This window comes from Oreochromis niloticus, unplaced genomic scaffold (assembly GCF_001858045.2).
Source record: "Oreochromis niloticus isolate F11D_XX unplaced genomic scaffold, O_niloticus_UMD_NMBU tig00000795_pilon, whole genome shotgun sequence".
In the NCBI taxonomy this organism is placed as follows: Eukaryota; Metazoa; Chordata; class Actinopteri; order Cichliformes; family Cichlidae; genus Oreochromis; species Oreochromis niloticus.
This window is the reverse complement of record NW_020327251.1, coordinates 247,102-260,092: the sequence shown is the minus strand read 5'-3', so window position 1 is coordinate 260,092 and position 12,991 is coordinate 247,102. Positions and strand designations below refer to the sequence as shown.

At 42.6% G+C, this 12,991-nt stretch overlaps 1 protein-coding gene and 1 long non-coding RNA gene across 3 annotated transcripts in view; both read right to left on the bottom strand.

Moving 5' to 3' along the window:
• LOC109199679 (eotaxin) overlaps positions 1 to 12,991 on the bottom strand; it is a 367,879-nt gene that overhangs the window by 165,403 nt on the left and 189,485 nt on the right. The window lies entirely within an intron of this gene.
• LOC112844712 (uncharacterized) lies at positions 6,760 to 12,519 on the bottom strand. Its single transcript, XR_003217449.1, has 3 exons — positions 12,491 to 12,519; positions 7,546 to 8,140; positions 6,760 to 7,220 (listed from the first exon to the last, which is right to left on the bottom strand). It is a non-coding gene; the product is annotated as an uncharacterized LOC112844712 (long non-coding RNA).

Genomic DNA, 12,991 nt, shown 5'->3' with positions numbered 1-12,991 from the left:
CCCACCCAGTGCTCCAAACGAGAGAATAAAATGGCATGATCCACAGTATCAAACGCAGCTGTCAAATCTAAAAGCACAAGAACAACACAGTCCCCAGCATCAGTTGCTAAAAATATGTCATTAAAAACTTTTAAAAGGGCTGATTCAGTGCTATGAAAGGGTTTAAAACTAGATTGGAAAACCTCCAACACATTTTGCTTTTCCAGGAAGGCCATTATTCGGCTGTAAACTACCTTTTCAAGAATTTTAGAAAGAAAAGGTAGTTTGGAGATAGGCCTGTAATTTGCAAGAACTGTAGGATCAAGAGCAGTTTTTTTAATCAGGGGTTTGACTACTGCATGCTTAAAATCTTTAGGGACAACGCCTGACATCAGACTATGGTTTAGAAGAACCAAAGGACCAACTGTAGGTAACACCTCTTTTAAAAGTCGAGGAGGGACAGCATCATTTGGAGACCCTGCAGGCTTAAGACGACCAACAGTCTCCTTTAGAAAGGACAGAGTCACAGGCTCAAACCTGTCAAAGACGGCAGAGCAGGAAACAGAGACTGAGGGGTCATGAGCACAAGGACAGATTTGAGCCCTTGTGGAGGAGACCTTCTCAATAAAAAAGTGCAAAAACTTTTTCACAGGCTTCTGATGAGGGCTCGATACAGTCAGTATGTGGTGCACTAAGAACAGAGTTAATAGTTTTAAATAAAACACGCGGGTTGTGGCAGTTAGACGAAATAATGTCAGATAAGTGTTTTCTTTTGGGATCTTTTACAGTTCTTTGATGTTGACGCCAACAGTCCTTCAGCATCTGGAATGACACTTGTAGTTTGTCCTTTTTCCACTTACGCTCAGCTCGACGGCAGTCGCGTCTGACAGCTCGGGTCATGTCGTTCAGCCAGGGCTCAGATTTAGTTTTAGGCAGCCTGGTTTTTAATGGAGCCCCAATGTCCAAAGCAGTCCGACAGGTGGAATAAAACCATGAGCTCAGTTCCTCAGTCTGGCTGCTTAAAAAATCTGGGATCTGACAGATCTGGTCAAAGACTGTTGAAAAGGCAAGAGGAACTTCAAACATCACAGGACTGTGGTCAGAAAACACAGCATCACAAATCTCTATCTTAAAAACAGAAAAGCCATGAGATAAAAACAAGATAAGATAAGATAAGATAAGATAAGATAAGATAAAACTTTATTAATCCCTCGGGTGGGTTCCTCTGGGAAATTCGGTTTCCAAAAGCACAGCACCGACAGAAATTACAGAGCATGAGCAGAATATTATATATACACACATATAAAAACAGAGACATATATAAATAAAATATACGAAGGGGATAAATAGAATAAATAGGAATAAAAAATAAAAATAAAATACAAGTGAAAATACAAGTGAATTGCACATTTCAAGTATTGAAGTCTATTGCACTGTTGACTATTAACAAAAGTATTGCACAAAAGGTATTGCACAGTGAAGAGGCACTACAGTTTAGTTGTTCCCCCCTCCTTTGTCCTCCTGTTTCCCCTCCCTCTCCCCTCCAGAGAGGAGTTAAACAGTCTGATGGCGTGTGGGACAAAGGAGTTTTTAAGTCTGTTGGTTCTTGTCTTTGGGAGAAGCAACCTGTCACTGAACAGACTCTTCTGTTTGTTTATGGCCATGTGCAGAGGATGCCCAGCATTGTCCATAATGTCCAGCAGTTTCTTTAGTGTCCTTTTCTCTGCCACTGACACCAGAGTGTCCAGCTTCATGCCGACCACAGAGCCAGCCTTCCTGATCAGTTTCTCCAGCCTGGATGAGTCCTTCTTTGCTGTGCTGCTCCCCCAGCACACTACAGCATAGAAAAGTACTCCAGCAACCACAGACTGGTAAAACATCCTCAGGAGCTTCCTGCAGATGTTGAAAGACCTCAGCCTCCTGAGGAAATACAGTCGGCTTTGAGCTTTTTTATACAGGTGCTCTGTGTTGCATGACCAGTCCAGTTTGTTGTCCACCCACAGCCCGAGGTACTTGTACTTGTTGACCACCTCTACCTCCTCCCCCTCTATCTGAACCGGCAGTGGACCTTCTCTGGACCTCCCGAAGTCCACAACCAGTTCCTTGGTCTTTGAGGTGTTGAGTTGCAGGTGGTTTGTGTGACTCCATGCGACAAAGTTCCTCACCAGACTTCTGTACTCCTCTTCCTGATCATCCCAGATACACCCCATGATGGCTGTGTCATCTGCAAACTTCTGAATGTGGCATAATTCAGAGTTGTAGCAGAAGTCAGAGGTGTAAAGGGTGAAGAGAAGAGGGGACAGCACAGTTCCCTGTGGTGCTCCTGTGCTGCTGACCACAGTGTCAGACATGATGTCCTTCAGCCTGACGTACTGTGGTCTGTCAGTGAGGTAGTCGGAGATCCAAGCCACCAGGCAGGGGTCCACCTCCATCCTGTGCAGTTTTTCCTGAAGCAGACAGGGCCGGATGGTATTAAAGGCACTGGAAAAGTCAAGAAACAGGATCCTGACCGTGCCTTTTCCCCCATCCAGGTGTGAGTGGGCTCTATGCAGGAGGTACAGGATGGCATCCTCCACTCCGACACCCGCCTTGTATGCGAACTGTAGTGGGTCCTGGGCATGTTGTACCTGTGGTCGGAGGAGGTTGAGGAAGAGCCGCTCTAGAGTCTTCATAAGATGTGATGTCAGTGCCACCAGTCGGAAGTCATTCAGCTCATTGGGCCGGTTCCTTTTGGGGACCGCGACGATGCAGGATGTCTTCCATAGGGCGGGCACTCTCCCCGGTCGCAGACTGAGATTGAAGACTCGTTGTAGCGGCTCCCCAAGTTCAGCAGCACACGCCTTTAGCATCCTGGGACACACGTTGTCTGGGCCTGCTGCCTTTCTGGGGCGAAGCTTCCGCAGTTGTCTCCTGACCTGATCCACTGTGACACTGGGAGATGATTGGGAGGAGGGGGGGGTAGAAGACGTCTTGCTGCTGAGAGAGGGATTGGAGGAGCGGGGTGTCATAGTGTCAGGAAGGGGGGGAAGCGAGGGAGGTAGGAGAGTGGGGAGAGGGCTCTGTAGTAAAGGTGAGGGTGAGGGTGGGGGGGTTGTGGGCTGGTCAAACCTGTTGAAGAAGTTGTTGAGTTTGTTTGCCTTCTCCACCATCCCCCCACTGTGCTTTTCTTGGTGTTGTGGCCTGTGATGGTTTTCACACCATTCCAGACCTCCTTCATATTGTTCCTCTCCAACTTCTGCTCCACCTTCCTCCTGTAGGTGTCCTTTGCTTCCCTCAGGCAGCGTTTCACCTCCTGCTGTGCTGCTTTCATCTCCTCCTTCACTTTGCTCCTGAAAGCCTTCTTCTTCATGTTGAGGACAGCTTTGACTTCCTGTGTTACCCACGGTTTGTTATTAGGATAACACCGTACCGTCTTAGCAGGGGCGACCGTGTCCACACAAAAGTTGAGGTAGTCTGTCAGACAGTGTGTCGCCCCCTCTATGTCCTCACCATGTGGGCTCAGAAGTACATCCCAGTCTGTGGTGTGATAGCAGTCTCTCAGTCTCTCCTTTTCTGGGGTCCATCTCCTGATGGAGCGTGTTGTGACAGGCTGCCTTTGGACGAGGGGTGTGTATTGTGGCTGTAGGTAAACCAGGTTGTGGTCTGACTTCCCTAGTGGGGGAAGGGGGGTGGCTCTGTATGCATCTCTCACATTAGCATACGGTAGGTATGCTAATGTGATCAAAGATCAAGTGTGTGTCCACGTTCATGTGTGGGACCGGTCACACATTGCACCAGATTAAACGAATCAATAAGGTTTAAAAAGCCCTTCGCCATGGGCATATCAGGACAACACACGTGAATATCAAAATCCCCAACAATAAGAACACGATCATATTTTGGCATGAATTCAGCCAAGAAGTCAGCAAAATCACCCACAAAGTCCTTATTGTATTTTGGAGGTCGATAAACCACCGCACACAACACTGTGTGAGAGCAGCCCAACTCAAACACAGACAGTTCAAAGCTAGTGAACAACGGGGTTGATAGCTGCTTACATTTAAAATTACTTTTAAAGATCGTAGCTATTTCTCCTCCTCGGCCCAACATATACGGTGAATTAAAATAGCAGCAATCGCCAGGTAGAAGATCTGAGAAGATGCTGCACTCACCGGCGCTCAGCCACGTCTCGCACACACAGAGAAAATCCAGTCCTCGGGATGTGAAAAAATCAGAATAAATGTTTTATTCGCTAGGGACCTAGCATTTACCAGGCCAATCCTGGCGGTAAGCGGCGGATCCCCGTCACTAGCCGTCCTAGAAGCCCGACACAGAGGCTGCAGGTTCCGCAGATTCACACCACGCCGGCGGGGACGAGGAGAGCAGGGTTTTCGGGACTGGGCCGTCCCATCCAGGCCAAGGACAGGTACCAGCCAGGCACAGACAGGATCCAACGATCGCCGAGAGAAACGGAGGTTTGGCACCGCTCCTTGTTTTCTGGATAAGGGCTTAAGAGAATACCTTAAAGAAGCTTTCAGCTTCACCAGGAAGCAAGCCCGGCGACCCCGGCGACGGCGCTTATGCCGGAGTGGTGGATCTGGAACACGGCACAGGTGAGCCGGGATCTCCGATATTAGCGGGGGCAGAGTTTTATGTCCAGCTTGGTTCAACTTTGCCCAGCCTTTGGCAGAAGGTCGGAGATCCAATAGGGTTAGGCGATCATACACCAAGAGAGAGTTGGCATTTATTACAATAGTAAATAAAATCAAAACAAACAAACATAACACTGGCAGTGACAGACAGCAAGCCACACACAATGGCGCCATCTTGCACACACACAAGACGATGTTCTTTTCAAACTGTGTTAAAAGTTGTCAACAGAACGTTTGTGGTTTTAACTCATGCATGTATTGTATCGGATGACGTATGAGGGGGCGTCGGTAAACATACCCTGATGATATAAAACCATTCCTGTGTAGTTGTTGGGCAGAGATCAATACTGTCTGCGTACAGTATTCATCTCCCACACATGTGTTCATTAAAATCATCGTTTGACTCATCGTCCTGGACCAGTGTTGTTATTTGGATTTCCTCCTATATCCCTCCTTAATATTTGAACCCTTAACACCATCCATTTTAACATTAATTAAAATAGAGTCATGCAAGACTCAAATGCAACATCGAGAATAAAACACAGTGAGACATGGTCAAAGAAAGACACTCTATAAGAAGTCCCACAATATGAGTAAATGTATATAAGGAGATACTGTAGCAGAAAGGCAGCTTCACATCTTCGCCATGTTGGCCATGACTGGAACGAAAAAACAGACAAGAGCTTTAAGCTTTTCTACAAATACTTTTCATGTGTTTGTGTTTGCACGTATCTTTTATCTTCTTTATTGTCAGACAGTTAAACACCAGCGAGGCTGCAGCTGAAAGAACAAACGAGAAATGTCTTTTAAACATTACTTTAATGAAATGCTCAATCATGATGAATCAGATTCTCTTGCGTCTTAAGAAAGTAAAAATAAACTAAAAGTAAACTTACTGAAAGTAAAAAAAAAGGGTGAAAACTAGCGTATGTGGATAAATCTGGTATATTTACACGATGAATTCAGTACGCATTCATATGTGACTCTGCTGCTTTGTCAACAGCAGCTGTGTTGCTTCCAGTCAGTATCACGTGCTGAGTTCTTGTGCCCTCCTCCTCCTTTGCATCCTTTTAACATTTTCATGTACAAAAATGTTGATGCACAAAATCTGCCATAAAAATCCTCATACAACAATATTGTTTTTTGCTTCTTTTTTCATAAATGACTCATCATCATTATAATCATCTTTGTTTAGATGCAAGAAGAATCATATAGAAATGAAAAAGGTATAAATCTTCTGACCGAACCTGCTGGGACTGTGTGAGGTCCTGAGGCTAAGAGTAAGTATTTATCCACAGGAGAGCTGCGTTCTTACAAACCATCCCACTGTGTAAACCTGACATCTGTGGAACAGCTGAGCTGTATGATGTGTACAAGGACCCAAAACATTATTTACCATCAGATCCCGAGCCCTCCATGTGTTAATCAAGAAACTGCTGCTGTGCTACATCCATAAATATTGAATAAATTAGCTAAAGCTGAAAGGACAGTTTATTTGTACCATCTTCATGTCAACACATTCAAGAACATCACAGATGAAAGAAACATTAAAAACTTCCACACTACATAAAGCAAGAAAAATAGTTTTTCTTTCAGGTGGTTTCAGAAAAAGCAAAAACATCAAACATCTCCAAGATTCTCTTTGAAAGAACTAAAAACCTTTATTCTCATGGTCCAATCATGAGTGAACTCCCCGATGAAGCCTTGTGTGCTAAAACATGTCAGAGTTTTAAAGGTTAAACATGAGTTTCCAAAACGTTTTGCTGGAGAACAATGAACTATTTGACTGAGTTTCGATTATTTACAGACGAGCAAAACCAGGACAGAGAAAAAAAACTAATAAAACTGACTCAGTAAAATGACAGAAAATAAGATCCCATGTAAATCTGTATTAAGTAGAAGTTCAGCCCAGTAACCAGTTCAGTTCAACACAAGTTTAAATGATTCTATCTGAACTCTGTGGAGCCTGATCTCAAGCTTTTTGAGTCTGACCCTGAAACCAGAGGATCTTTCTGTCTCTTCAGATTCACTGTGATCCAGTGATGGGAGTGATTTCAGCCCTGAGTGATCACGCTGATGTTTGCACAGAGCAGACAATGAGGTGAATGTTTGGGCACATTGGTAACAGTGAAACAGTTTATTAGTAACGTGGGATTGTTTGTGTTTGGAGTATGAACTGAGATTCCTGAAGCTCTTGTCACACTGGTCACAGCTGTAGTTTCCTTCCATGTGTGCACGTTCATGATTGTTACGACTACTTGATTGTGAGAAGCTTTTGTCACAGTGTCTGCACTTGTATGGTTTCTCTCCTGTGTGGACTCGTTTGTGTGTTTTAAGCTCCCATGCAGAGGTGAAGGATGACCCACACTGATCACAGAGGTGCTTTTTAACCCCACTGTGAATCAGTTCATGTTGTTTTAATCTACTTGATTTGGTGCTTCTCCCACATTCTTTGCAGTATTTCAGTTTGTCTCCAGTGTGTCTACGTTGATGTATTTTTAGGGCGGCTTGCCGACTGAAAGTTTTTCCACAGAGGTCACAACGAAAGTCTTTCCCACCACCACAGTGATGACAGGGTTGAGAACTGGATCCATCTGTGTCGCTCTGCTTCTAAACAAAGACACAAAGACAGTGTAAGTCAGTCCTTCAACATTTTTATCCTGAACGTCGCCTGAAATAAAGAGCATCTCTGCAGACATCCAATTACATTTTACTGTTTCAGTTAACACACTCAGTTTACTGGGCTGCAATAACTACAATACTACCACCATAATACTACAGTAATACTAAAATCATAACTGACATGAAAATCTGAATAATCACTTAGAGCTGCTTTTCCATGCAGTAGAATTGCTAACATGCTAACACAGTTTAATGAGCAGAGTTGTTCCAAACAGTCAGGCTAAAATGACAAGATAACAATATAAATACATACCTCACAGTAACTGCACTTGTAGAGTCTCTTTCTGGTGTGGATCTGTTGGTGTTCTCTCAGATGACGTGGAGCTTTAAAAGTCTTCTCACACAGGCCACATTGATAAGGTCGTCCCTCAGTGTGGGTAAACGTGTTCTTGTAACTGTGCGTCTCTTATAAACTCTTTGCCACACTGTTCACAGCAGTACACAACATGTCTGGTGTGAATGCGTAGGTGTGTATTTCGGTGCCCTCTCCGGCTGAAAGTTTTTCCACAGATGTCACAGCTGTATGTCTTAATTCCAGAGTGGGTAACTAGATGACTCTGTAAGTGGCTAATTTGAGTAAAAGCTCTGCCACACTGATCACAGCTATACGCTTTAACTCCACTGTGGATGAGTTGGTGTTTTTTTAGGGAACCCTTCCAGGAAAAAGACTTCCCACACAAGTCACAGCTGAACGGTCTCTCTCCAGTGTGGATGACCTGATGACGTTTTAGATTAGCCTTCTCAGTAAAATCCTTCCCACACTCATCACAGGTGTGTTTTTTCTCTCCCTTTCTTCTGTGAGGTTTGTCGGCCTCCTGAGAGCGCTGACTTCTCGCTCCATGTTGGTCCTGCAGTGACAGAGATACAAACAGAGGCAGTGAGTGAAATGCAGTCGTGGAACAAACTCAAACTTCAAACTCCCTCCATTAACACTAGTTTTAAACCTGAAGGTGGAGTGTGGCACCAAACACCTTAAAGGTCTCTTATCCACACCTGCTGGTAGTTCTAACACACATCCAACCTGGTGGTAAAAATAATTCATGACTGTTCCAACACCAAAATCAAGCCCATCCCTCCTGATTGTACACACACACACACACACACACACACACACACACACACACACACACACACAGAGTTGTTGTTTCTAATACATATTTCTATAATTTTTATAGATTTATACATAATTATTCAGTGATAATAAATCCTATGTTTGTTTATTTATTTATTCAAAAGGAACCCCATTAGCTTCCACAACAGATGTTGCTCATCTTCCGTCAAATACAATCACATAAAATATTATACAATAAAGTGGATTCAAGATATCCACATAATTTGGCTCTTACATCCACAGTGAGGTTTCACAATTAAAATATAAACAATCAAAAAAACAATAATAACAATAATAATATTATCAATAACATTGAGACACATTACACAAATATCAAAAACAAATCATCTCTTACAATATTTACAACAACTAAAAGTTCTGTAAATCGGCTTTTAAATGTTCACTGAAGTTTTGAATAGTTGCTAATTCTCTAATTGTATAAGGCAATTTATTCCACTTGAAAGTTGCTCTAAATATAACAGTTTTACAAAATGTTACTTTTAACTCGAGGATTTACTAAATTGCAGTTTGTTGAAAATCGTGTAATATCATTATGTATTTCATCTGGATACTGCAGCTGAGCAGAAATAAATGTGGTGTGTTTAACAGAATTGCGTTCTTTATAACTACAAGTAAGCCATAGAATATTTGAGCCTGTACAGGAAGCCAAGAAAGTTGATAATGCATTTTATCGATATTAGTATTAGAGATGGCACGACGCCACTTTTTAATGTCCAATACCGATTCCGATATCATATGGATATCTGCCGATACCGATATGAATCCGATATAGTGTTTTTTGTAATCAATAAAACTGTTATGTAAATAAATATCTTGCTGCATTTTGTCCATACTCAAGTTTTAAAAACAAGACACTAAAGCTATTCCGTTATACCAAATGAGCCCTTTCCTCTACTCCCTCTTCACCCACGACTGCAGACCTGCCGATGGTTCTGACACCATCATTAAGTTTGCGGATGACACCACGGTGATTGGCCTCATCAGTGACAACGATGAGAACGCCTACAGGGAGGAGGTGGATCGTCTGGCTGAGTGGTGCGACACAAACAACCTGCTGCTTAACACCGAGAAGACCAAGGAGCTCATCGTGGACTACAGGAGGAATGCTGATCCACATCCACCCGTCTACATTAAGGGGACGGCTGTGGAGCGTGTGAGCAGCTTCAAGTTCCTTGGAGTCCACATCTCTGAGGATCTCATCTGGATGACCAACTGCTCCAAGCTGGTCAAGAAGGCTCACCAGCGCCTCTTCTTCTTGAGGACTCTGAGGAAGAACCACCTGTCCTCAGACATCCTGGTGAACTTCTATCGCTGCACCATCGAGAGCATCCTGACCAACTGTATAACAGTCTGGTATGGGAACTGCTCCGCCGCGGACCGGAAGGCGTTGCAGAGGGTTGTGAAAACTGCCCAGCGCATCGCCAGAGCACCGCTTCCTGCCATAAAGGACATCTACAGGAAGCGGTGTCTGAAAAGGGCTGGGAAAATCATCAAAGACCCCAGTCACCCATCACATGGACTCTTCACCCTCCTGCCCTCTGGGAGGCGCTACAGGAGCCTCTGGACTAAGACCACCAGGTACCGGAACAGCTTCTTCCCCACAGCTGTCAGACTCCTGAACTCTGCCTCCTGACATCTGACCCACGTTAAACTCATGGACTGAACATACACACACCCACAACCACCTACACACACACACACAATGGACAACTGTACCCTCAGACACACAATAATAACATGGACTGAACCACCACTCACAACCACTAGCACTTTATATAGCCTCTGTAGAAATTATCCACATATCTCACTTATCTTAACTGCACCACTGTATAATTCTGTATAAATAATCATTCTGTATAATATGATAATTTTTAATTCTACAACTGTTTAAAACTTGCATATTTCCCATTTCTGTATAGCTGTATATCTCATATTTCTGTAGTTTTTCATATTTATATCCTGTTCATAGCTTGTACTCACTACAGCCTGTACATACTTATAGTTATAGCATATTCATAACATACTTCATACCGTGTACATTATAACATACCATAATAGACCCATTTCTGTAATATACTTACATATCTATATTATTGCTAATATATATTGTAATATATCTATATCATGGCTAAAGCACTTCTGGATGGAAGCAAACTGCATTTCGTTGCAGTTTGCTTCCATCATTGCACATTGTCATGTGCAATGACAATAAAATTGAATTCTATTGTATTCAAATATTTTGTAGTTCAGCAACACACATCAATCTAATAAACTTAAACCTGCACCATCCTTCCTATTCTGGTATTTTAAAGAGTACTTATCAGAAATATTAAACAACCTAACTAATAGAGTTGCCAACTCCCAGCAACAATCTCCCAGAACCACCCCCGCCCTCCACCTCATGATGCTTAATCGACATAATCAACTTTAATTTAATGCACGTGTACATCAAATGCACAGAAATAATCAATTATGTTTCTACAATAATTAAATAGATTCACCATGTTTCTTCAACAGAATTGCAGACTGCACAGATGGTACCTTCCCAAAGGAAAAAGGACTATAGCTTACCAGGGTGTAAATTAGACTTAATAGTTACCATATACAGTAATGGATTTCTATACATTTAATCAGATGACCACTTTGGTTGTAAGATTCAGATAATTATTTATTAAAAGTTAGTCCTTTAAATGAAATAACAAAGAAAAGTATTTTTTGTGCCTCCCTTTTCTTGTTAATGCCCTACCTGCCCCCTGGCAAAGGTTTGCTAGACCCGCCCCTGCACAGTTACCAGCTGTCAGCTACTTAGAAAACATGAGAGAAGAAGAGGCAGCGGCAACTTAAGGCCACAGACTAACTCCAGTCTTTTTTCCCCCATTCTAGCTGAAGTACGGGACAAATCGCTTCCTTTTCGCCTCAGTATGGAAAAGATTAAGATTAAAAACGCTGCGGTTTGAAAGCATGTAGTGAGGCTCCAAATGCTCCACCAGTTCGCCGACAGGTCTCGCAGACAACAGCCGGTCTATCAAGTGACACATACTTCTCTGATAAGCAAAGCTGGGTTACGCCAAGTAGCGCGTTTTGTGAGGTGAGGATCGGTCCATTTTTAATTAGTATAGTATGAAGATCTAATCTGGACGCCTTATTCTGGACTAACTGAAGTCTGTTAAGATCTGTCTTATTAGCTGCTGACCAAATGATTGAACAATACTCCAGATGAGACATTACTAGTGCATTAATGACATCTTTCATAATTGAAGAAGTGATACAGAAAGAGCATTTCATAGCCATAGCTATGCCTTGTCCTGTTTTCTTAAAAACAGAGTCTATGTGCTGAGACCATGAAAGGTGGTGATTTATGGTAACGCCGAGTAGTTTAATCTGGGTGACGTGTTCTAACACTGGCTATGGAAAGACTCAGTTGAGGGTTGTTGACTAATCTGCTTCTAATTGACATAGATTTGGATTTAGATACATTTAAAATCATGCTAATGAGATTCGAAGTGCGTTTCTGAGATACCGACGAGCCCTCCCTTGCAAGTAAATCGATCGATCGCTGTTGCCTTCTTTTTCTTTCATGGGAATAAGTCCTGGAGACAGCGGGGTCTGAGTTTAGACCCAACAGGTTCAGTGAAGAAAAATGTCTGATTGTAACCTGAGGGGGGTTTTTTTACATTAAGAAAAAGGCACCAAACATCAAACCAATTTAAGCCTAAACAGTAACACATGAAAGTAGAGCAGGGCGATATGACCAAAAATATTAACAGTGCAAATACAAATTCCTCGGAGCAAATGTCGGCCATTTTCCACTGGAAATGCCTTTTGGTTAAACTGTCAGCAAGGAATTTGCATTTGCACTGTTAAATTTTTATATAACTTTAATACACATAAAAAACAGCTGTTTGTTTAAGTGAAAATACATTGATGGGATTTTTTAATAAAGTTGTGGAGTTGTAAAGTATTTTGTCTCGCGTCAATTATATCGTCAGTTATATCATTATCGCAAATTTTCAAATGTATATCGTGATAAATATTTCTGGTCATATCGCCCTGCTCTGTCTGTCACCTTCTGTGTTGAGCTTATTGTTTTCTCTGTGACTGAGCTGAGTCCAAGTAGCTGAAAATGTTCCTCTGCTGCTCCGTCAGACTCTTCTCCTCCTGCTGATCAGCTGGGACACAAAACAGATCTTTGTTAGGCTCCACACTGCACTGAAGAGTCAAAGTGTCTCATATGTTCATCTGACAAGTAAAAGAACACATTTTTGGCAACTTGTTGGAAACAAACACAAAAGGTTTAAGCACCGATACAAAATTTAGCAGTATAGCAGGAGAGACTGAGGCCTGTTATTAGAATCAAATGCACAGTGGGCCGACACACTAATATACACACACACACACACATATACATATATGTGTGTGTGTGTGTGGTGTTAAATAGGCCTATACTACTGCGCTTTGATGTCGCTCGTAAGGGTGAAACTCATTGTGAAACGTTTGAGAACCACTGCTACAGAACAATGGAGATTTCCATTATATGGTAACACCTGCAACTCACGTGACGCCTAGA